This window comes from Panthera tigris, chromosome A3 (genome assembly GCF_018350195.1).
Source record: "Panthera tigris isolate Pti1 chromosome A3, P.tigris_Pti1_mat1.1, whole genome shotgun sequence".
Taxonomy (NCBI): domain Eukaryota; kingdom Metazoa; phylum Chordata; class Mammalia; order Carnivora; family Felidae; genus Panthera; species Panthera tigris.
In genome coordinates, this window is record NC_056662.1 from 44155333 (window position 1) to 44176329 (window position 20997).

Here is a 20997-nt window from a genome sequence, read left to right on the forward strand (position 1 = left end):
ATAAATAACATGGGAAAAAAATCTAAGTGGCTTTGGGTTTGGCGCTAACTTTTCAGATAGGACTCCAAAAGCACGATCCATGAAAAGAAGAAGATGGTAAGTTGGACTTTATTAAAATGAAAAACTTGGACTCGTTGAAAGACATCATTAAGGGAATAAAAAGACAAGCCACAGACTGGGAGAAAATCTTTGCGAAACACAGATATGATAAAGGGGTGTTATCCAAAATACATAAAATTCTGTAATACACTGTTGGAGAAGGCTTGGGAAATGCTTGTGGACCGTAGCTTCAGAAGAGAAGGGAAACACAATAGAGAGTGTGTGGCCTTCACAGCAAGGAGAAAGGAGCAACCAGGGGTGTAATCGTCCAGTTGTGGGAATCCAGAGCACAAGGAATTCCAAAGGCAGCTCCTGGAGGAGGGATGCCAGCAGTTAATCCTCCTTTTCTCTGTTTGACTCTTCTGGGCACCTTACAGGATTTTTTAGGAACTGAGTGAGGCAGAAATGACAGTGCCAGGTGAAGGCTCATTTCCTTCCTGTGGATGAGCCCCCGGGGTGTCTGCTGGGGCATGGACTGGGACACGCAGCCATGGAGTATATAGAACACTGTGGTAAGCACTGTGGCCCCCACTCGGTTGGCAGTTGAGCTGAGACAGGGTTCTTCTCTGGGTGGAAGTGAGCAGGGAAGATTGAAAAAGGAAGGTTTCTGGCTGGAGAAACATTACATGTGTGTATAATGGCACAACCAGGTGGGCCTCCCAAGGATCCGCCCCCTGTGGTGCTGGGGTAAAGGAGACCCGATGGAAAGAAGAAATTTGGCAGGAAATGGGCCTCTTGATTTGGAAGCTGGCTGGATATGGGTTGGGGCAAGCATGAGGAGGCCAAATGATTCTAGACCTTCTGTCCTGAACCTGTGTGGGTGTCTCTGCCTTTGGCAGGAATGACAAATGCAGGAGAAAGACTCAGGTGTTTGCAACTGGAAGGACCTTGGATTGCCAGTTCAGTTGAAGGCAAGCGAAATCCACAGAAAGGAATTTTAATAGCAGGTAAATTAATTACCTGGAAGTATTTTTGAATTACAAAGTTTCTCTTCTACAGAATATGCCTGTGCTAGAAGGACTCTGCAGGGAAAAAGCAGTGCTTAACCCAGAGTTAAGAATTATACAGGTGCCATAGTTGTTGTATCAGAGAATGTTTTCAGCCAACAGGTTAGCTTCCCCTTGACCAAGGTGGCTTTGCCTGTCAGGAGAGTACCACATGCCACATGCCTAAAAATCAAGTGTTCTACATCACGGTTAAGGCACATGGCTTGATTATGTTCTTGCTTCTCCCACAGTTTCTCCCATTTGCCAGCCTAATACACAAAGATAGTATAAACTCTGCATACACTCTGTATTGTATGCATATTATATATAATCTGTGTAATATAAAGCCATTTAGACTTGATGCCAAAAGAAATTAAACTACTAATATTGCACTTTGAGAGTTTTGGAAGTAAATGAAAGAATGTGATTGTATTTTCACAAGAGAGCCTTTAGCGGGGATTAAAAAAAAAAAAACCCTACAGAGAAACAGAATGCCCAGGTCTCTGGGTATTAATTCCCTCCCTTGGAAGGCCTTCAGGAATCCCATCCACGGGGCCAGCAAGAAGTCTTCAGTCATTCTCGCTTATTGCCATCTGTCATCTTGATTATTTGTAGAGGTTTCATTTAGTGATCTGAATCCAGAGATTGTCCGTCAGAATCGGGAGCCAGGGGATGACCTTGTATGGCTGCCTCTGGTCCTGTCCCAGCCTTCCTGCATTTGATAAATGACACACCCCTCCTCCCACTCCTGGGAGAAATGAAGTACAGGCTCAGGGCCTTATCGATTTTCCGTAACAACAGATGCATCTTTAGGACTCTATTTTTTATTTCAGAAGTGGCCTTCTGACCTGATTCAGGTCTGTAAATCAGCTGACAAAATGTATTGCTGCCTCTCTTCCTGGCACAATCCTTTATGCCATGATTTTTTCTTATATCTGATGTGGAGAATATCCTTGGGGTTCAGGTACACCCCCTTCTTCCTTGGAAAGCATTTCTGAACCTTAATTTCAAAGATGTTTTAGGAGGGAAGTGAAGGGACCACAGCCCTTGATCCACTGTGTTTTTTTGAGAAGTCAGGCTCAGAAAGCTACAGTGTACCCCAAATGTGACTGCACTCAGCGTGACCAGCCGTGTTTCTTAGCCCAGCTGGGGTAAGGGTGAACATTTCCTTACCAGCTGGGGTAAGGGCAGTGAGTTACTCCAGAGCTTTGATGCTCTGTAAGAGCTGTCCATGGATCAGTTCAGGCTCACCTGGTCATTCCCATTGTGTGACAAGGAACTATAAACCATGAGTATCTTGAATATGAGAACTAAATCCAGTTCATCTGTGTCCCCAAACATAGCCCTGTGCCTGGCACAATCAACTCCTGTTGGCTGATTGCGGGAACAGGTGGCCTCGGTTGCCAGCACCAAGTGTCCTTAGGGAGCAAAGCACTGTGGATGCCCTGGCTGTAGAACCTTCTGTTTCCTCCTTCAGAAGAGGACTCTGCTGTCTTGGAGCCTGTTGCAGGTTTCTGAGGATGGTGTGGCATTCTCCCATGCTTCTCACAGGCCCAGGCTGGGTTCATTGACTGGCTACCCTTGCGTGGAGAGATCAGAGCCCAGAGAGGGTCATAGCTTGGGTTGCCTCATTATTCCACAGCTAACGTACTGCACACGCGGCTTCCTTTCCTGCCAACATCTGATGGGTTTCAGCACCTTCTTCAGGAATGACTGGCTGCAGGCAGGTCCTCAGATTAACTGCTCATTGCCAGAGTCTTTCACTCTTGTCCATTTTGCACACAGCTGTTCTTGGCTTGGTAATTATTCCACATCTATGTTTGTGGACCACCCCTCCTGACTGGCTTTCCTGACATCTCTTTTATGTGTTTCAGATGCCTTCTGTGTTCTCTGTTCTCACAGATATGGAGAGAGACTGTTCCTATTTCTATTCAAGTCTTAGCCTGGGTTCCCCAAGGAGCAGACCCTGGGCTAAGATGCAAGTGCAGGAGGTTAACCTGGTAGGTGACCCCAGGAAACCTGGTGGGCAGTAGGGAAGTGAGATAGGAAGGGAAGGAAATCAGAAAGAAGGGAAGGGAAGGGAAGGGAAGGGAAGGGAAGGGAAGGGAAGGGAAGGGAAGGGAAGGGAAGGTGTGTCAACAACCAGGTGGGGTTCAGTCCCACTGGGGAGCTCTGGGAGGTGGTTTTTAACCTGCAGCTCCCACCTGTCATTGGCTGGGGCTGTCCCTGAGGCATTAACTCCTAGCTCTCTAGTCTGTTCCACTGTCCCAACTGCATGATGGGAGACAGCCTTGGAGTGGAGATTCTCAGGCTCTTACATGAGGACTGTAAGGGCTCAGGGTGCACAGTTGGGATATTAATGAGTACTAGTTACACTCAGGTTTTGAGGATCTTCAAAGAAAATTCTAAGGGGCTTTGGCTTCTGTACCTGCTTGCTTGGGTGGACAGCCCAAACTCTGTTGGATTCAATTCCTGCCTCAGAAAAACAAGGACAGTTGTGGTACACACTCATATGGTGGTTACCAAAACTAGGAAGTGCATAAAAAGAGCTTTCTCTGGCTAAGGAAGTTCAAGAACATTTTAGCCATTAATGGTGCCATTACCGTACTGGTCTTCTGTTGATTGTTTCAGACTTAAATTTGCTCAGTGCACTGTGATAAGGTGTCTGCACAAACATGCCTCAAGAAGTTGCAGTTACTAGGAGATGGGGAGCATGAGTGTCTGGCCTTAAGATTAGTGAGCTAAGGAAAGTCATTTCCCCTCTTTTCTCATTCAGGCCCATTTTCTCATTCAGAAATTTTGGACTAGAGGAGGGTTCTAATCACTGATGAGTCTATGGAATAGTTACTCATGGAAGGCTTCGCTTTACTCCCCACTGGTCTTTCTGCCTCCCAAACCCATTTTCACACACCTTAGCAAGTTTGCCTTGGGAACTATATTTACATCATTGGACGCACAGCTGCCTGAATTCTTCTTTTTTCAAAAAGAAAAAAAAATATGGTACCCAGTTTGAAATGCACTATTGTACTACCTCATTAGGGACTGCCTGGTAGGTTGCCTAGCTGATAGGTAGTAGAGTCCTTAGCTCTAGATTTGGTTCTCTGCCTTTGTCGGAAAGCTAGTCCACTTAGCTCCTGAGCCCCTGCTCACAGAGGAGTTCAGAGCATTCTGTAGACCTCACAATTGTGTGTGGGTGTTGGAGAAGGAAAAGTTCCCAAGAGGAAATGTCAACTTACCTGAACTCCCTGGGTCAGTGGACTCAATCTGAGAGTTGCATTTATTGTCTAGGAACATTTGTGTCGTGGAAGACCTATCTTTCCTGGCACTGGGGCTCTGGTGTTCTTCTGGAAGGCTTTGAAACAGCACAGCTGAGTTAAGTAATATAAGAAGAATCCAGTAGAATTCAACAAATGTGTATTGACTACCCTGTTTAATAAAAAGCCTCTGAAAATACTTTGGGTTCTTGACAGGAACGTTTGAAATGCTTGCCTTTCCCACTACTTACTGTATGCCCAGACTTGTAAAATCTCTTGTTGCTGTATATTCACTGACAGAGCAGTCATTTACAGAGCAGGTTCAGGCTTTGTAAGGGGAGCTTAGGAGTCAAATATGAATGAGAAATAGCTCCTGCCTGTGAGGAGTGGCCAACGAGGTAATAGTCACAATTTTAAATGAGGAAATTGAGGCCCAACATTGCCCAGCTGGTAAGAGGTGGAGTTAGAATGAGAATCCAGGAGACCTGGCTTCAGACCTTACTGAAAATCCATCCTTGTAGGATGAGAAGAATTTGAGAAGAACCTGGTAGGGATGGAGAGGAGGGGCTGAGAAAGCTGGGTCTGGGGTGACGGCATCAAGGGTCAGGAAAATTTGAGCCAACTCTGATTTTTCAGTTGGGTGCCTGGGGATTTGGTAGCCCGGCCAGTTCATCCTGGATATAGGATGAGAGCCTACTGGGTAGCTCTGAGATGGGAGAGAACAGAGCAGGTCTGAGTCAGGATAAGTGGGGTTGGTGGGATAGTGAGTGAATGTCCAAGGGGGCTCACTGGAGAAGTCTGGAAAGTCAAGGCAGCGTTTCGGTCCATCCAGAGATGGCCAGTGTGCATTCACTAGGTGACCTTCCCACATGACCTTCTTCTCTGGAGGGGGCACTAGGGCCTGTTGTATTTGCCCCTGCCCTCACAGCTCTCCTCTGAGTTCTACACCTGGCTAGCACCCCTTCCTGGGAAGGGAGTGTGCTACACTCCACACGTCCAAACTGACCCCTTGACTGTTCCCTGACTGGGTCCTCCTCCCGGACCAGGCCGCAGGTGCACTCTCTCTCTGTGCACCCACCCATTGCTGAAGACAGAAACTTGGATGTCTCCTAAAGCCTCTGTGCCTCACACCCCGTGTCATCCACTAGCAGTCGCTGCGGCTGTATCTCCTCATGAGCTCTCGAATCTGGCCACACGTCCTCCACAGGACTGCCAAGCACTTCTTTCTCTCTCCTGGACTGTGCTGTAGGCCTCATGGCTTCTGTCCCCTCCAGTTCTCTCCACACGATGGCCAGAGTGATCCTTCTACACGTTGAAAGTCATCATGCCTCCCTTTTGAAAAATGCATAAATAACTTCCCATTGCTCCCAAGGATAAAGGGCAACACTTCTTTTTTTTTTAATGCTTATTTATTTATTTTGAGAAAGAAAGAGCATGAGTGGTGGAGGGGTAGCAAGAGAGGGAGAGAGAGAATCCCAAGCAGGCTCCACGTAAAGCACAAAGCCCGACATGGGGCTCCAACTCACCAACCGTGAGATCATGACCTGAGCCGAAACCGAGAGTTGGATGCATAACCGACTGAGCCACCCAGGTGCCCCAGGGCAGCACTTCTAACCTGGCCCACCTGGTATGTGTGGTCTGGCACTTCCCTCTCCACCTCACCTCTCTCAGCACACTCCTACTTTTGTCCCCTCCAGCCTCACTATCCTTCTTGAATTGCACCAACACATGTTGGCCCCTCACTCCCGCCCTAGCTTTTCTGGGCTTTCTGTCTTACCAGTTTTTCCTGTACTCATTTCCTGTTTCCCTCCTACTTCTTCCATCCCTTCACAGGTACTTCGAGTCCCAGGGAGCATCTTCCTGTGCTCATCACAGTTGGAACTTTGTATTCCTTGGTGAAATTAAATTGTCAGTTACTAATCTCCCTGTGCCTCAGTGCCTGGAAGATGGCAGGCACATAACAGGTGTTTGACAGATGTTACTTGAATGAATGAATGAATGAATGAAGCAAGCCTGGGGCAGTCTTTCTTCCCTTCCATTTAGAGGTTGTTCTTAACCTTCCATGAGGACAGACCCATACCTTGCTGAAATGTTCTGGACAATAAGAACTCTTCTGCTGAGGTATTTCCTCTGGCCCCTGACCTTGGAGATCAGGAAGGACCCTTGGGCAGAGTTTGAGGACATGGCTCAGCCAGTGCAAGGCTCTGAAATTCTGTGCACCAAATGGAAACACAGAGTTTATGATTCAGTGTGAAAACCAGCTTAGCAGATGGGAAGTGTGCTGGGTTACAGCAATGCACTGTGGTATTGCTGGGGTCGTCCCCTCTCTGAAGCATGGCAGAGCCAGCCCGGCCTTCTGGTTGAACCCACGTGTCAGCACACCATCTTGTCTCCACTTCAAGGATCGAGGCTCTGCAGCAAGAAGTTACCTACTAATGATTTGCTTGTTTGCTTGTAATTAATGACTACTGAGTGCAGGCAAATCAGGGCCAGTGATCAGTCCTGATTCATTGATCAAACCGTCCCACTGACTAGGGACTCCAGGAAGCACCTGCACGCAGTCACCAATAATTCTCCTCCTACCCACGCAGCAGGAGTTGACATTTAACAAGCAAAAGCTCCCTGGCAGACTTTTGACCGAGCCTGGCTTTCCAAAGCAGTGGGAAAGGGGACTGAAAAGGGAAAAGAGTTATTTGCAGTTGAAACAAAAGGAAAAGAAATTCTAGAGGCAGCCAGCCTAGGATGCTGGACACAGAATTCTGCTATCACATTTCGGTGGCTTGTGGGATTTTGTGTGTATGGTTTAACCAAACCTAAATGTAGGGTTTGGAGTATTTTTGGCAAGATCTTAAGGGTAGGTAGCGTTTTTACTAGCTGTACCAGCCAGCTGTTTGTCTTGCCTCTGAGGTTAAATGACGTTCCAAATGCCCTAAGGAGCCGCCCCCTTTGTGCGCACAGTCGCAGCAGCCGTGAGCAGGAGAGAAGTCTGTGGGTCAGCATGGTCAGGGGGCCTCGCCAAGTGCCCTGGGGCCTGAGCACACACAGCTGCTGCGTCAGGAGCTCTGGGAGGAGTTTTCTCTGCTCAGAGCCCAGCCTCTTAAAACTACCAGGCCAGGTTGGGTCCACACTGTTAGGGCTGGTTCTGGCTTTATTCTGAGGTCACCTTGGAAGGCAAAAGCCCAAGAGTATAGTAGGGAGCTTGGGACAGATTCAGTGATGGACTTAAAGACTGAAGAGAGAGGCTTCCTGGAAACTGAGGCCCCGAGAGGTGCTTAAGGGTTGGCTGGAGAAGGTGTGTTCCCTCCAGGTGAGGGAGAGAGACAGAGAGTGTCATCCAGGTGGCTAGAATAAACACCATTTGTCTCATTCTGTTTTCCCCAAACTGGGCTGCCTTCCACATTTGGGATTAGCTCCTGTGGGTGAACCATCAAGGGCTTTGGATAATGGGCTCTGTTGCCTGCAAGGAGTCCAGTGTAGACAGGTGCAGGGACTGGGGCAATGGTGCAGAGGAGTTTGAAGGGGGCGGTGACTAGGTGTGTTACAGAGTTGGTGCTCAGAGGCAACCATGGTCAAGGTTTGTCTTTGCCATGGACACTGCCTCTTTGGATGGTGGCTAAAAGTATAGACACTGGGATCAGTCAAACCTGGGATTGAGTTCTGGCTCCAGATCCTTGAATACAGTTATTTAAGTGTCTAAACCTCAGTCTTATTCATCTATGAAGTGAGGAAAATAGTAAGGATACGTTCTTCATAGAAGAGTTTGGAAGATCCATTAGGTAAATGTGGAGAATTAACTATTTTCTTACAACCTTCCTTTGGCATCTCCCATAGAACCAAGTGCTCGGAACACAGGAGATACCAGAAATATTCCTCTTAGATTGAATTAAATGCTTGGGAATGTGATAAGTGGTCTCCGAGCCTGGAGGTCACTGCCACTGGGAATCCTCCTAGTGTCCACCCAGAGGCACAAGGGGGGTTCTGTCCACTCTGCCTTCATTCTGTCTTTTCCTTTATTAGTTCATTATTTTCATTTTCAACATTCCTTTGTTCCTCACTGCCCTTTGACTAAACCTGATTGGTTTTCCTCGCACCAGAATCACTACTTCTGAGTAATAATAGCGAGGCCAACAGTAGCACTTTACAGTTTCCAAATCAGAAAATGTCTTTTGCCTGATTTGGTAGATGAGGAAACTGAGGCTCAGAGGAAACCCATGACTCACCATGGTGAACCCATAGCTTTCTGGAGAACTGAATCTAGCTGGTGGCACAATTGAGCATCAGTACTAGAAGACATCAAGCAATTCCATCTTTGGGCGCCTGGGTGGCTCAGTCAGTTAAGTGTCCGACTCTTGATTTTGGCTCGGGTCATGATCTCATGGTTCATGAGATAGAGCCCTGCATGTGCTCTGTGCTGACAGAGTAGAGCCTGCTTGAGATTCTCCCTCTTTTCCTGTCCCGCCCCCACTCACACTCTCTCTTTCTCTCCCAAAATAAGTAAATAAACTTTAAGAGAAAAAAAAAGTTCCATCTTGAGTCAGTCACAGCCACTAAACCTAGTCAGTTACTGAGTGGAAAAGAGGAAGGAGGAAGATCTGTACACCACACCAACTTCCCAGTGAATTTATAGGATGAGATAAGCTACTGAATTCTGGAAATACTTGCTGATCCCCAAGGTGCTGATACCACCCTGAGGTCACAAAGCTCTGTTCCAAGCCTCTCAGAATGATTTTTCTTTGTGGTTAGCTGCTGCTTCAATTTTTTTTTTTTTTGTCAAATTCCCTACAGAGTTTTATTTTGTTTGTGTTTTACTGATGAGGCTAGATACGTGGGTTATTTCCTTCTTCAAATTTAGGCTTAATTGGGGGATGTATCCATAACCCTCTCTGCATGTTTATTGTCATCATAGCCCAAAACAGATCCTTATATCCTTATACCCCCTTCTCCAGAGACTGACGGGGATGGGAAGGCATCACCAAGGAAGACTTTCGTATACTAAGCAAGAGAAATTAGCATGCTCTGAGTAATGTGACTGTTCCTATTTACTCTGGCATCTGTCCCACAGATACAGCTGCAATCACGGGGCCTCAGGCAGTGCTTAGTTCCCTCCTCTGGGCCAAACAGGTCAGAGGGCAAGTGCTTTGGAGCATTGAGCTGGACCCCTAACCTCAGCTCTGTTCCCTGCTCACCTCTGAGGATTGATTGGACCTCCTCCTTCCTGCCTTGAGCACTCCCAGGACTAGTCGGAGAAGTTATACAGAGGTCTTAACATAGGAGGATAAAACCAGGACAGTATTTTGTTAGAGAATTTCATGGATTGGGTTCTATTCTGCATCATCCTGTGATGCAGTGAAGAATTATTAGACTCACAGTCCCATTCACAGGGACTAATAAGTAAAGACACAAGTCCCTTTCTCTACAGGATTGACTCATTGACTCTGTGAGCTTTTTTATTTTCTCAATGTATGTACTCACATAAACATGAATGTTTCAGAATCCTTAGTTAAGATTATAGGTTTTGGGCACCTGTGTGGCATAGTCAGTTAAGTGTCCAACTCAGGCTCAGGTCGTGATTTCATAGTTCGTGAATTTGAACTCCGCATTGGGCTCTCTGCTGTCAATGCGGAGCCCACTTCAGATCCTCTGTCCCCCTCTCCCCCAGCCCACCCCCCTGTGCACACTGTTTCAAAACTAAAAATAAACATTAAGTAGGTTTTAATAGCAAGTATTGCATTTTATTTTATATTGTTTTAATTATGATTGCAGAGAAATCATGACTACATGATTACATAGTACATGACTCAAGAAAATTAAGTAAACCCCATAGTAATATATTCTACACAGGCTCGATTCCTCTGTTTTCAGTTAGTAATTTACATTTAGTAAACACCTAAATTTTGGTAGTTATATTCTGAACATTTACAGATTTTGCTCTTTTGTGAATTTTTCCCCAATTTTTTCAAAGGAGGTCAAGGGTCTTTGGAAGCAAAGTAGAAGTGGGGTGTTGTTCCAGGATTCTATCAGCCAGAAATCACTATTCAAAAGCACCAAGGTGCTTGTCAGTAAAGTTTTAACTTGTTGAGTTTAATACTGGCCCTGAGGATCTGTGGGTCCTAAACTGTCTTTTGAGCATGGAATAAAAATCAAATTATGTCCAGAAAAGTGTTAGTGCTTTATAACATGTGGTCTTTTTATTTGATGGCCTATATGTTAACACGTGGTAGGTAGCTGTCTCTCTGGAATGTGCCATTCCCTTTCCCATACTGAGTAACAGAGTTTAATGTTGCCCCATTTTCTTTCTGAATCCAACAGTAGCTCTTGGAACCTTTGGGTAGAAGGTGGTAGGAAGTGTCTTTGGGAATAAAGTTTCTGTCATTTGTGTGTGTGCATGTGATTCTGAATTTCTATATTTTTTCTAACTTTATAAACTTCCAAGGACTGCCAGGGATCATAGAAACCACATTACCTGATCATCAGTGGCCCCAGACTGGCCACATGAACAGTTGCCAGTTCACTCAGACTGTCCTCTTGATCTCAAAGGCCACCTATCCTCCCATCTGTCCCTATGGATGGAAGTGAGATGGAACTCAATCTTGAGCCCAGAGTAGCACCTCCCCCATGCACAGTTCATGGCCATTTGGGAATTGAGAACGTGGATTCTGGTCTACTTCCCCAGGGCAGAAACTCTTCTCAGACTCTTGAGAAAGCTGGCAGTTTAAAAATGTCTCCTGACACTCACTCCATCCACAGAGCCTAAGAGAGAGGCGAATCAGCCTGAGGGTCCTTGACTTTGTTACTGAACTACCGGTTTTCTCGGGAAAGAGATATCTAGGTACTATCATCTGCATAATTAACTACTTTTTTAAAAAAAGGTTCAAGAAAATCATACTTACTTAATTTTTAAAAATGTTTATTTTGAGAGAGCGAGAGAGGGAGAGAGGCAGAGAGAGAGGGAGACAGAGAATCCCAAGCAGGCTCCATGCTGCCAGCTCAGAGCCCAAAGTGGGGCTCGAACTGATGAACCATGAGATCATGACCTGAGCCAAAACCAAGAGTTGGATGCTTAACCAACTGAGCCACCCAGGTGCCCCAAGAACACCGTATTTAAACCACTGAGAAAGCCTGGAAGTCTGCTAAAAGACAATGTTTCAGTGAGTAACACGGTCAGAGCTGTAAGATCTGGAGGGTAGGGTGAAGATTTTACAGAAGACACTGGTATTGAAAACGAGCATTGTTTCTCTATTTGGTTTTTCCACACCCCACTTTCCATGTCCCCTTTCCTGAAGGAAACAAGATTGCACGGGCTCTTTGCACAAAACAATATGGGATCTGCTGCAGGGGGATTTGGGGACTTAATCTCCTCCCCTTTGCTCATTGCCTTCCCTCAGAGGTGTTAGAAATGTGCATCTACGGATGTTACATAGGGAAATGACTGGCTCTGGGACAAAAGATTCTCTCCTTCCTCCGCTCTCTAGTGGCAGTCATGCCACTTCCAGTTTTAAAATTTGGATTGTCTTTGTTTATCTTTTCAATGAGCAGAAAGCGTGTTTTTCCTATTTTAAAATGTGGAATTTCAATAAAATTCAGTTTTACCTTTTCCCCACTTCCCATGCATTAATAACTCCATTATGTCAATCCTCCTTCAAAGCACATGTACTTGGCCCTGCTGTTCCTTAGGGAGGATGGGTCCTCACTGCCAGCCTGGTACTTGGATGCCAGGCATACCACCACCAACTGCCTCCCCCCCATGCCCCCCACGCCTCTTCAGTGTTCCCCTCCCTAGCAGCACCTGCCTCATGTGCCACGTTCCCAAATTGGCTAAGCCAACTGTCTTCCATGCCCACAGTAGTAACCTCAGTCACTGTGGACCTCTGACCCTTATATTCTGAGGCCAAGGTAGCCACTTGCATCCCATGTTGGCCATGGACAATTATTTTCTTTATACTTTTCTCTTTTTTTAATGTTTATTTTATTTTTGAGACAGAGAGAGACAGAGCATGAGTGGGGGAGGGGCAGAGACAGAGAGACACAGAATCTGAAGCAAGCTGTAGACTCTGAGCTGTCAGCACAGAGCCCGACGCAGGGCTCGAACTCGTCAACTGCGAGATCATGGCCTGAGCTGAAGTTGGACGCTCAACCGACTGAGCCACCTAAGCACCCCTTTATACACTTTTCTTAAATTTTTCAACTTTTAGAACTTTTTAAACTTTCAAAATGATTTTTTTTTACTCCCGACAAGAATTTTGTTTTTATTTTACTAAATCACAATGACAATTTTCTCAGCTTTGTAGAGAACAAGATTCCCCAAGTATATAGAGTTAGAAGTTTATTTGTGTGCTAAAATTCCCTGTAAGATAGTTAATTGTCCCTTTCTGTGGATATATCCAGTTACAGTCACTTGCTCCTGAATCATTCCAGTGCACAAACAAGAAAATTCACTTGTGGTGAGAAGATGAAAAGCAGTCATGGACAAGCACCTGTACATACATTTACAGTAATCGTGTATGTGCACTGCTCTTTGTAATCCATTCCTAAATTGTAGCAGCAGAACAAGATTGCACAATAAACACTATTGCCTAAACATATACACCCAGACACCTGGGAATACTCTGACAGTACAGTTTTGGGTAAATTTCAGTGCTCATAAGAAACAAAAAAAGGTTTTGACACACTATCAATGCAGAATTAAAGAATTTATTTTTAAAGGTGCTCTTATATATCTCTCATAAACGAACACAGATATTTTTATCATAACATTAAAATAAGCGTTATATAACTATTGACATAATTTGTTCTTGGATGGCCCGATATCATCTCATGTCTCCCCAAAAAACACCAGGCACTCCTGCTGCATGCGCTTCGTTCATAGGATGCTGTCCAGCCACAGCGATGGACCTCAACAGCCCCATAGCCTGCAGAGCAGTTATGAGTACGTTATTCCTAATCTTTCTGATAACGTGTGATGCTTTTGATTGCCAGTGTCTGACCCCAGGCAGAGAATTATTCTGGACCCTGAGGTTGTTGGTTGGGCTGGCGGGTAGCTTTCAGAATTAAATGGTTGGTTCTGGCCTCATCATCATGGTGACAGGAATCAGTACCAGTTGACCAGATGACCAGCTGTTTGGGGACGCTTTACAGGGGGGGAGTTATTTCTTTGTCATCGTCTCACTCTCTTTCCGGTCCCCTGAGTGGGTCACACCAAGTCACCACCTCAGATCCCATCTCTGACATCTCAGTTGGGAGGACCTGAAAACCATGGAACATAGCAGCACATGATACACTGATGTATTACAAAAACAACAACAAGAGGGGGGCTCTTGGTGGCTCAGTGGGTTCAACATCTGACTCTTGGTTTTGGCTCAGGTCATGATCTCATGATTTCGTGAGTTTGAGCCCCACATCAGGCTCTATGCTGACCAATGCACAGCCTGCTTGGCATTCTCTGTCTCCGTCTCTCTGCCCCTCTGCCACTCGTGCGTGCACGCACGTGCACTCTCTCTCTCTCTCTGAAAATAAATAAACTTACTTTTTTTTTAATTTAATAAAAAAATAAAATTAAATTTAAAAAATTTTAAAAAGAAAGATGAGCAAACAGGGAAAGCATTGCCTGTTCACTTAGTGAACACAGTGCCTGGAGCAAAGTAGCAATTCCAAAATTTTTGTTGAATGAATAAACCAAGTACTAAAACCATTCTTTGTAATAGTCAGGCGTCCACTCCTTCACCAACATTTGCTCTTTTCTGCGCTCTTCCAGACCAGGTTGAGGATAAAAGAGTAAAATAATCTGGAAATGGGAAGCACTGTTGGAGTGTAAGGGTGGGGAGCGTAGGGGAAGGGAAGAGGGAGAGGTTTGGAAAGTTTCTTGGGGCAGGGGAACCAGTAAGAAAATGGGAACACCTGGAGGGGTCAGGAGTCAGTGTTGGGAGCACACTGGCCATGCCAACCGCCTGCTCACCCACCACTCCAGCCCTCCCATTCCCAAAACACTGAAATGTGGCTGATTAGGGACGAGCTACAGGCGGTCCACTGTGCTGCTGGCCTCTTTGGGTCCTCACAAGAGACACGGTTTGTGGGGAAAATGCTTGCCGTATACTGTATCTCTTGGCTGTGGCTCCTTTGGCCTGGCTTGCTGCATTCCAAGTTAAAATAGCTCACGCTCCTTCCGGGTGGGAACTAGCAGCCTCCCCAGGGCCTGGGGCATAGATTTGCATGGAGGGAGAGAAAACTCTAGGCTGCTGATCTTCCTTTTGATGGGCGTCTGTCTGTGCCCGTGACCTCTCCCACCAGGCCTTCACCTGACAGCAGAGATGCGGCCTGTGTTATCCGAATATCTAGACCTCGGTGTTGCCCAAGCGCTGTCCCTCCCACTCAATCAACTGTGCTTGTGGAAAACATTTTAAGCATTTTTCATCCTTCAAGGAGAGCAGTACCCTCCTCCAGGTGGGAGTCCTGCAGTCGAGAAGCCCTCCTGTGGTGATAGGGCTCTGTCTTCAAGAGCTACAAACTTAGCCGAGGAAAGCTTTGTAAGCGTGAATCTTTGGGGCATCTCGACAAGGATTCCTGGTTTCATCCAAACTCATTACCTTCCAAGTGACAGAATCTTCTGGGAAATAAATTTCTTATTAAAATATAAAACCTTCCCAGAATCCATCTGCAAACTTCAAAGGGAGATTTGGGGGAAGGAAATCCTACCCAATTTTAACTGTTCCACGGATGTTTGCGGGGGGGGTGGAGGGAAGGAAAATAATTTTTGTGGTGCCAAATCTGAATCTGGTTCCATGCTGTGGGTCAGTTTCCAGGGCATACCACCTGGGCAGCAACTTTTCTCAGGCCCGGGGCCTTAACTTGGAACAGAAGGAGCTAGAACCCCTGGCCCAGTTATGGGCTGCAGTGATTTGGAGAGATTAAAAGAGGCAGAGTTTGCTCAGGGCATCCTGAGTGCACAGGGACTCCCCTCTCCCGCTGGTGTACCTCTTCCATTTCAGTGAGATGCCCCATTCCCTTGGAGTCTTACCGGCAAAAGCCAGCCCAAGGGTTTATCTTAGATGGGAGTCCCCAAGACAGAGATCCTTGTGCAGGGGACTTATTGCTCGAGATTTCTCAGGGGGGGGGGTGGGCAAGAGAAGCAGGATTAGGCAGGAAGATAAGTCAACAAAGCTGTGTTCTCAGCCGCAGACTGGCCTCAGCCTGATCCCACAGGACCATGGCACATGAATAGCAGCACGGAGCTGTCCCAACTTGAGTCGGGACACTGACCACACCTCACTCTTGGCGTGAGGACTTAGTCTTCCAGGCACTTAAGGTGAGGTAGCAGGCATTCACCCGGAGCGATTCTCTGGAGAAGGCACACAGAGCCATTAGCCGACGGCATTCTCAGCACTGGGTGCTGGGTGCACCGGCCCGGGTGAAGGAAATCCTGAGCGGACATCAAATTGTCCACTTTGGTGGTACACAGTCACCCTGTTATCCTGCTTGACTTCATACAGACTGGGTGTGATCAAACCACAAGCTTTTTGTTACCTTCACAAGACAGCACCATTCATCAGTCTGCGAGATTCACTTCCCTTTCCAAGACATTATACCTTAGCAGGTTTTAGACATGTTTTATAGAGGGATGGGGAGGAGAGTAGATGCCTAAGTTAGTGCATAGCTGGTCAGACATTATTGCCTTCCCCAGCATACAGCACCACCAGCCATGGACGTAGCCACTCAGCTATTCAGCCAGGCTTGTTAAAAATGAGGGCATAAAAAGAGCTGATTTCATACATTTTATGGCAGTCTAGTTCCCCCAAGGAAAGGCAAGGTTGGCCAACATGTGTGTGGTCCATACCTTTTGTGTGGAAGATGTTTTCAAGACTTTCCTCCCTTGACTGTGCCTAGACTTGCCCCTGACCATTACTTATGCTTCTCGCTTTTTCTCAAGCTTGTACCTTACTGCTATTTGGAAATGGTCACAAAAAAATTCCAGCCTTTTCCACTCTCCAACCCAAGCTGCCACTTTCTTTCGTACCATGAGGTTCTAATGCCCAGCTCCTCCACAGCACCTCAGATTTGGGGCTGGGTCTTCTCTTGTCACCCGAGTCTGTGTCCACTTCCAGTGGACCAGGATAAAACCACAGATTCTATTCTTTTGACTATTTGGATCTGAGCTTTCTGGTAAAAACAATTTTTAAAAAATGATGTGACAGGAGAACACAGAAACATCTGGAATGTGTTCAAGACCAGTGAAAACCCTGTAAGAAGACAGTCTTGCTGCCGCCTCTTGGTTCAGACAAGTCAGACGTGCCCCTGGGACCCCCCTGGCTCCCAACACCTGGCACTGGGAATGGAAACTTTGGCCGTGGGTAGTTGTTTCTGCGGCTCTCCATTCCCTGCCTCACGCCTGGCCTGCTCCCCTTCTCGCCAGTGATTTCCCAGAGCAAGTCCCATCTAGTATCATTTTGTCCTAAACGCCAGCCAGCTCATCTACATGCAGCAAGGACCTGTAGGCATGCTGGAATCTCAGTAGAAAAAAACCGCTGGTCTGCTGAGCTCAAATAGACTCCCTAGGAACTGACAGGCTGATGAGTGATGTGTGTGGCTTGTTTGGGGCCCTGTCATTTGAAGGGAGAGTGTGCAATGCTGTACCCATAGCCAGGGGTGTGGGGAACAAGTTGCTGCCCACCGCCCCCCATCCAACCTCCACTCATGTGGTCTGGATCCCAATCTCTGTGGTGATTTAGTGCAGGATTCCTTTGGGATGATCAAGGGAATGTTTGTGGAAGAAGCAGCATTTGTGTGGTTCCTGGGCTAGCCTAGGTTCCCAGAAGCTGAGCCTGGCATGAGCGTTCATGCGAAAGTGATTTTGAAAGTGCTCCCTGGAAAAACTGGTAGAAAGTGAGCGGTGGGACCAAGGAAGGAGGAGACAGGGGAAGGACTCAGTGTCAAGCAGAGACTTACAATAGCCACTTTAGCTCTAGGGAGCCCTAGGTGCTGGCTTGTCGGATGTGGAAGCATTCAGGGAGGGACAGAAGGAAAACAGCAAAGGGATCTGCAGCCAGGGGCTTAAAGCACAAACACTGCTTCACTTTCCTTCTAGCAACTTCCAGAGGAGTTTATAGGAGGAAGAACCCTCAGTTCTCCCACAGTGTAAACCTCACTCTGTTGTAAGTTGGGATCTCTCGGGAACCCTGATAGCAACTCTTTTCTGCCTTTACCCCTGTGGGTCCCAGCACACCAAACAGATACTGGGGTACCAGCATCACATGGCCTTAAAATGTGCAAATGATAAAGTGGGGCTCTAGGGCACAGGTAGAGTTGCTGCAAAAGTTGCCAACATGCTTTCCATCAGGATGTATCTTAGATAGCAGAAAAATGTGAGTTTACTCCTAGTTCGTTTTCGGCCTATAACACATGAACTGAGAATAAACTGAGGGTTGATAGGGGGTGAGAGGGCGGGGAGGGTGGGTGATGGGCATTGAGGAGGGCACCTGTTGGGATGAGCACTGGGTGTTGTATGGAAACCAATTTGACAATAAATTTCATGTATAAAAAAAGATGCAAGTAGACATTTCCAGCATTTAAATAAGGCAGAACTCTGAACCAGTCCCTTTTTGGTGGAAGGGGTAGGAATCCGTTTTGTCTGAATAGGAAGCCCTAGATGGAGAAAGCTATCCACCACAAGGCCCGCAGGGGGGCAGAATCCCAACACGTGCCAGAGTTATGTTCTCTAGCCCTAGGCTTAGTAAAAGGCTAATCAGAAAAACTGGCCAATTTTAGTCTTGGGTCCCATTCTGGGTTCTAATGCACCATGAAATTCAATGCAATCCCATGTGCTTTCTTAGATTTTGGGTGAAGCCTTTTCCTTTGGGAAAAACAAAACAAAACAAAAAGCTAGACTTTGCTTATGCACGTGCTTGATTTCTCTGAGCCTGGGGGAAAACATGGCTACCGGGGTGTAGAAGAAAGGGCACTTGACTTAGATCTGGCCCCAGGATCGTTCTTGCTTTGTGAGCTAGACCTCAATTTCCCCCTCTGCAAAGCAGAGCTCTGGGGATAGCCATGAGGATTAGGAAAGATCATGTAAGGGAAATGGTGATACGTTAACACATTAGTACCTCTTTCCCCTGGAGAACTTGGCTGTTCATTCAAGGAGAAACATGTTGAACAGTACCCACCCCATTAGAACAGGAAATGGCTCTGCTCCTTCCCACCTCCGTACCTTTGTCTCTGCTTCCTGTACACTTGGAATGCCTCCTCTGTAGACATGTAAGCCCTTCCTTCTGTAAGTCTCCACACATCTGACTCACCCATGCAGCCTTCACTGCCCTGGCTCATGCTGGCGCTTTTCTTCCTGTCCCCAAGTACCATTCAATGTCTGATTCATATTAATATAGATAAATATTTGTTGTAAATATGGCCATATACGTAGTTCTCATTTTCAGATAGAGGTAAGTAGTGGCAGATTGCATCTTCCAAAATGGTCACAGTGATAAACTCCAGGACATGTGCTCTTCCAGAATCTTGTTCCTCTCCTCTTGAAGCTTGCCATACCTTTTAACTACCCTCTGTGTGACTTCCCAGGCTAGATTGTAAAAGACCATACAACTTCCTCCTCTGGTTTTCTGTCTTGAAACTTGTGCCTTGTAGCTCTGAGCCACCATGTGAGAAGTACTCATGCCAGAGAGACCTTGAGGAAAGACCATGTGGAGAAACCACATTGAAACAGAAAGAGAGGACAAAGAGCCCAAGCAGTTCCAGCCCCCCAGGTGTTTGACACTCCCCAGCACAGGTGCCAGAAAGGCAGTGAGTAGGAATCACGTTTCCAGTTCCAAGCTCTAAGTCATTACAGTTTCATGAGTAGCCAAGTAAGGGCCATTTACCCCCAGAAATGTGAGACATAGTAAAAAAAGTTTTGTTGCCTTAAGCCACTACTTTTTAGAATAGTCATTAGGTGGCAATAAGTGTGTATATGATACCTATGTGTGTAACTGTATATACACATACAGATAGATGTGTGTGCACATACATATATATGTGTTGGGGGGGTGTATAGCCTGCCTTTTACTATCTTCCAATTTGTGTTTTTGTGCACCTAGATCTGGCTTCTTCAACGGGTCTATAAACTCCACGAGGGCAAGGCTATGTTGTATACTTCTTGGTTATTCTCTGCCAGAGTTAGAGCAGCTTGGCAAATGTAACCACTGCACTGTGCATCCTTGAATGAAATTGACAAGGGAACATCTGTGTGCACATCTGTGTCCCTGAAAAGCATGCTATCCTTTACAGGACGCAACTGTGATCATAAAGAAATCAGAGTCCCTTTGGTACTTGAATCTTTCTCAAAGGAACCCTGTATCTTTGGAAAGAACCATTTGCTGGAAATCTCTGAGAGTAAGCCAGTCAATTTTCTTCTGTGTCATAGACTCAGGGAAAGAGAACACTGCTGTTGCCAGCCCTTGTACCTATGGGCACTTGACAGCCAACCTCTTGGAGGCAAGTAGGCAGGATCTTGTTTCCTCAGTCCAGGACCCTTGTGGAATTTGCAGCTTCCATCTTCAGACTGAAAAACAGCCCCTTTGCCTGTTTCCCCATCTTACTGTTACCTAGGAGACTGGAGATTTTTTTTATGCAGATAACCATGACAGTCTGGTCCTGCTTATTTGAGCTATGACAAGAAAACTTAAACATTGGAGTCTCTCCTAGAATAATAAAGTTATTCATATACCTCCCTGAAAACAACAACAAAACCATGTTTCTCAAACATCAAAAGGGTCATTTTTAAGAGAATTATTTTCATAGCTTTTGTCCTTAGATCTATATGAAATGCCCTGAAATTCAAGGCTTACATGAGAAGAGATGGAAGGAAGTAATGATGTGAACTCTTCTAGCCTTTGGAAATCCATTAAGTTCTTTTACTCACCCATTGCACGAACTTACTGTCCAAGCAGATCAGGTGAGGTGCACACCAGCATCCTTGAGTACATGTGAAACCAGTCTTTGGATGGTAGAGTGGCAAGGGGGTCTTCATTTTCTCTGGCCTTTTCTCAAACGAGCTTAAGATTTGTCCTGGTTTATGCAGTAAATATGTACATTTGCATCTGGCTTCTGTGATATGATGACTAAGGTTAACGCATCATAAGATTTATGTTGCCTCTGCATTATTTTTATTCTGAAAATAATTATGCTGGTTTCTCTAAGGATTTCTTTCAATGTGTTTTCAGGTCCAACAATCCTACAATGACATGCAAGCACCTAGAAAGACATAAGCTAGCCATCAATGACACAAAATCCTAAATTCTGACAGGGGACTGAAAGGTCATTGGCTTGTAACAGGGAATATGATGGGGTTCAGGGGCAAGAACAAAGAGGAACCTCTCCCTCCTCCGTGTATACCTTTCCACTTTCCTTTGAACAGAAATTGTAGTACTTACTATTTTGTTCATGACAAATTAAGGAATTTAGCAGGATTTTCCTTTTCTCCCTTTTAAGAAAGTTAAACACTAATATGTTTATGTGCTTGATGTAATGGCCAGATTTAGTCAGAAGTTTTATTTGCTGCCTACCTTTCTTTCCTATTTCTGAAGCTTCACAAATTTGTCTGGACTTGAAAGGCACTTATTAAACACCTACCTTCTGTTGCTGTGAATTTCAATTTGCCAACCTCATGTAGAATGTCAAAA

At 45.9% G+C, this 20997-nt stretch overlaps 1 protein-coding gene and 1 long non-coding RNA gene across 4 annotated transcripts in view; both read left to right on the forward strand.

The window, feature by feature from the left end:
* Positions 1 to 20997, forward strand: part of SLC24A3 (solute carrier family 24 member 3) — a 502919-nt gene that overhangs the window by 249914 nt on the left and 232008 nt on the right. The window lies entirely within an intron of this gene.
* Positions 400 to 4669, forward strand: LOC122237272. Its single transcript, XR_006215615.1, has 3 exons — positions 400 to 1046; positions 2960 to 3085; positions 4374 to 4669. It is a non-coding gene; the product is annotated as an uncharacterized LOC122237272 (long non-coding RNA).